At 36.6% G+C, this 4,504-nt stretch overlaps 1 non-coding gene across 1 annotated transcript; it reads right to left on the bottom strand.

Moving 5' to 3' along the window:
* Positions 1-3,810: 3,810 nt before the first annotated feature.
* LOC131173695 (small nucleolar RNA R71) lies at positions 3,811-3,917 on the bottom strand. Its single transcript, XR_009144009.1, has one exon. It is a non-coding gene; the product is annotated as a small nucleolar RNA R71 (small nucleolar RNA).
* Positions 3,918-4,504: the final 587 nt, after the last annotated feature.

Raw genomic sequence — 4,504 nt, 5'->3', positions numbered from 1 at the left:
AAAAGAGTTAGCTTAGATTACAAATATCCATAATTACATCACTTATACTTAAGATACAACATCTATCAAAAACTTCAATACCAGCGCAATAACTATTCCTTTGTATATTACATGTCCACTAAACATACAACATACATATGAAAACTCTTTAGCTACTCCTGTTGCTCAACTCCAAAGAACTCTTCTATTCCTACAATTCTGCACTTGGGGTTAGGGGAAAGGGGTGAGCTTATACAAGCTCAATGAGTAATCTAACCAATATAATTTAATTATATCATTCATTTCATACATATGCAATGTATCATCTAAATGAGTTTTCACATCATAAACTTTCCACATAAGATGGACTTGTCACTAATGATTCCCCAAATCCAAATGTGTCTGGCTCATATAGAGGCTCCTCAGGACTTTCACTTAATATATCCAATGTGCCCAACTCATACAGAGGTTCATTAGGACTTTTACTTAAAAGCAATTTTTTAGGGGCTTATTAAGCCTCGCTTAGTCTTACCACCACAGATCATGCATATCACATCATAAACATAACATATACAAAATATAGGGGAAACCAATGGGTCATCCAAAATCCATCATGCATCAACAATGATTATGCAAAAATGTAATATATTTGTGCTCTAGATATACATACATCCTAGTAAACAATGAAATGATACATGTAGATGATCATGAATTACATTTGAAGATTTTATATTTATTAAGGTTAGAGTTTATTACCTCTTATAGCCTATCAATCACTTAACTTGAGCAGAAGCTATCCTTAGATCCTTAACTTTCCTAGTTTCTCAAGACCAATCCTATAACATCGGACCCTAAAGGATTATACAAGGTTCTAAAACTCTATACACATATTAAACATCTTATTCTAGGCCCTTAGGAACTATAAAAACATATTTTGGAACCTTGGAAGATAATGGTGAATAGACCTGGGAGAACCCACTTCAGCTGCTGAAGTCTTGGACTTCGACTATCGAAGTCTTAGACTTTGGATAACCTTCTAGTCCACTACCAACTGTGGTTGCTGAAGTCTTAGACTTCCACTACCAAACCTGGAAATTTTTCAAATTTTCCCAAGAAACTGCATGCTTTGATTGCCGAACTATGGCTTTTGGATGCTGAACCTGGGAAATTCCAGAATTCTCAAGTTGAAAACCTAAAGAATCCTTCTCCCATTAATACCCAAACTCACTTCAAGGTTTAAAACTCAAACCAAACATGTAAACATGTCCCTAGGACCCAAAATAACTTGAAATTACACTCAATTTTAACACACATCATCCAAGAACACAAAAACCTAGGTTTTTCCCAAAACTAACATAACATAAATAAGGATTCCCTCAAATCTATTAAGGGAAACTAGCCATTTAAGGTCCAAAACACTTAAATATGACTAAACTAACAATAAAACATGTAATTCCAACATAAAATCATAAAATCCTAACCCTAACAAGCATAAACCTCCTAAAACTCATGTTAACCATAACTTCACATGAAATTGAAGTTATAAAAAAACCAAGAAGAAAAGAAAGTTACCTCTTTTCTTAGAGTTACCTCTTTTCTTAGAGTTTGAAAGTGAGAGAATGATACACATGTATCATATAGATGATTTTAAGTACAATTGTATAATGTTTCATAGCATTTAGATAAGTAATCTCATGTATAATCATTGATTTCATCAACTTCTATAAATTCTATTGCCAAGCTCTAAATTCTATATTTTCTGCATATTTCTAGGTGTTTCGAAGAAGTTCCAAGGCATAGGAGTAAAGAAGAAAGCTTGGAAAGACCAAAGGACAAAGAAATGTTACTGATACACTTTACACGAATCGTGTAATGAAAGCCATAGACCCGTGTAACTTACTGCCAGGAGAAAGACAAAGAGCTAAGGAAGAATTAAAGTACATAGGCCGTGTACCATGCCCCATGTAAAACATGAAGACCCGTGTAAGTCTTTGCCGGGCCAGGATTGAAGATTTACCTGAAATACAAAAGTACACGGGCCGTGTAACTACTTGAGGTCCATGTAAAGTCTTGTCCCGATACGAGATGCACTAATTCACGCTCCAGTAAGTTACACAGCCCTAAGCCGTGTAGTGACACATGGGTCGTGTATCACGCGATAGCCAGTTTCCTGATTTGGCTCCAGTTCCAGTTTTTGATAGAAAAAAAAAAAAGAGACTTTTAATGCTGTTAGGACTCTGAAAACCTAACCCTAGACATTGAATATAAATAGAAGCAGCAGAAAGTAGAGAAGGGGGAGGAAGATCACCTTTACTATTTTCACGCAGCTGTTTAGAAGAATAGTGCATCGGCATCAATGAGGAACCCTCAGCTAAAGTTTCACAAGATCAAAGCTGCAGATTCTCTTTGGTTCTTTTGTTTTATTTCTTTAAGAAGACTTTTTATGTTCTTTCACTTTATTTTCATTATGTTTGTTAAACTCACCATGAGTGAGTAATTCCTTTATTCTGGGATTAGGAGAGCAACACTTGTGATCATTATTATGGATCAATATTAAGTTTCTATTTATTGGATATGAGTTTTGCCCTTTGATTCAATATTCTGTGTTCTTAATGCATGCTATGTGGTGGTACCCACCTAGACATGATAAAAAATACTAATTGAAGAACTGAAAGGTGAAGGTTAGTATTAGAAAATCAGAATATTGAACTTAGGAAATCTGACCTAGAGATAGGCTGAAATCCTTCGTGGAGTTTCATAATTAATCATAGATCTTAAAGAGTTTTAATTAATTTAATCACCATGAAAGTAGGGTTTAGGTTAATTAAAATACACCTTGGGTGCCTTGAGAGAGAACCTAAGATATCTTAGGATTAATTTCCATCAAAGCAACAATTCTCAATCCGATGAATAGACAAGATCAAAATCTATAGTAAGGTTGCAGTGTGAAATCTTAATTCTGAAAATACTTTTACAAATAGTTTAATTCAAAATTTACTTTCCGCATCCAAAACAGATTTAACTTACTCTTCATCTATATTCAGTAGCCTAAACAATTAGAATTGCTGTGTAGCTTGGTATTTGCTAACTAAATTCCTCATGGGAACGATACTTCACTCACTACTTTATTACTTGTTAGCGACCAGTGCACTTACGGTGGTGGTAAAACCAGCAAACAAGTTTTTGGCGTCGTTGCCAGGAAATTTATTTTTTGCAATATTAGGCAATAGGCACTTTAGTTAATTTAGGCATTTATTATTATTGTTTAAATTTACTTAATTAATTCTTTCATTTTCTCTCAGGTATTTGGTTTGGTGCATGACCAGAACAAAGCCAGAGGAAGAAGTTCTGGACTTAGATCTCGAAATAGATAGAACTCTAAGAGCCATCAGGAGAGAAAGGAGACACCAAGAACAAGATCAAGAAAATCTAGAAACTCCAATCATGGCTGAAAACAACAACAGGCCAAGACTTTTGAGGGACTATAGAGCTCTATCTATACAAGGATTCCAGCTCAGTGTTACAAGACCCGCAGTGGAAGCCAATAATTTTGAACTAAAACCAGTAAGGCTCCAGATGATTCAATAAACCCAGTTTGGGGGTTCACCAACGGAAGATCCACATTATCACCTCCAGTGCTTCCTTGCCCTATGTGATACATTTAAGATGAATGGAGTTTCTGATCAAGCTATAAAACTCAGAGCATTTCCATTCTCCCTTCGAGACAGAGCGAGGAAGTGGTTACTTTTTCAACCAGCTGGAACATTAACCACTTGGAAGGACCTCTAACAAGCTTTTCTCACGTGGTATTTCCTTCCTATAAGGACTGCAAAGTTGAGAGTTGAACTCAATACCTTCAGACAAAAGGAAAGTGAATCACTTTATGACGCATGGTAGAGGTATAAAGACCTACAGAGGGAATGTCCACACCATGGCATAGAAGATTGGCTCCTAGTTCAGAATTTCTATAATGGGCTATTGCCTTCTACAAGGAGCACAGTAGATTTAGCTGTAGAAGGTGACCTAATGGAGAAAACGGTAACACAAGCACTTAAACTTCTGGAGAGGGTCACGTATCACAACTACGAGTGGTGAAATGAAAAGGGAAATACAAGGAGAGCAGTAGGGATCCTAGAAGTGGATGCCCTAAGCATGATAAATGCTCAATTTGACCAGCTCACAAAGAGGCTTGACTGAATGCAAGCCAACACGATTGGAACAAGCAACCAACACTGCGACAGCTGCGGAGGAGGGTATATGACTTCGAAATGTAACAACTTCATTGAATCCTCCACAGAACAGATAAACTATGTGAATAATGGAGGAAACTTCAACCAGAGGTAGCTCAACAACCCACATTCAAATACTTACAACCATGGATGGAAGAATCATCCTAATTTCACATGGTCCAACTCGCAGAATCAGCCAATGAACAAACAGCAAGGGTACAGACTACCAGCACCCCCTGGGTTTTAGAACAGAGGATAAAACTTTGCACAGCCACCACCACCTCCTCCTCAACCTT

The sequence above is a fragment of the Hevea brasiliensis genome, chromosome 14, assembly GCF_030052815.1.
Source record: "Hevea brasiliensis isolate MT/VB/25A 57/8 chromosome 14, ASM3005281v1, whole genome shotgun sequence".
Lineage (NCBI taxonomy): Eukaryota > Viridiplantae > Streptophyta > Magnoliopsida > Malpighiales > Euphorbiaceae > Hevea > Hevea brasiliensis.
This window is presented reverse-complemented; position numbering and strand designations above follow the sequence as displayed.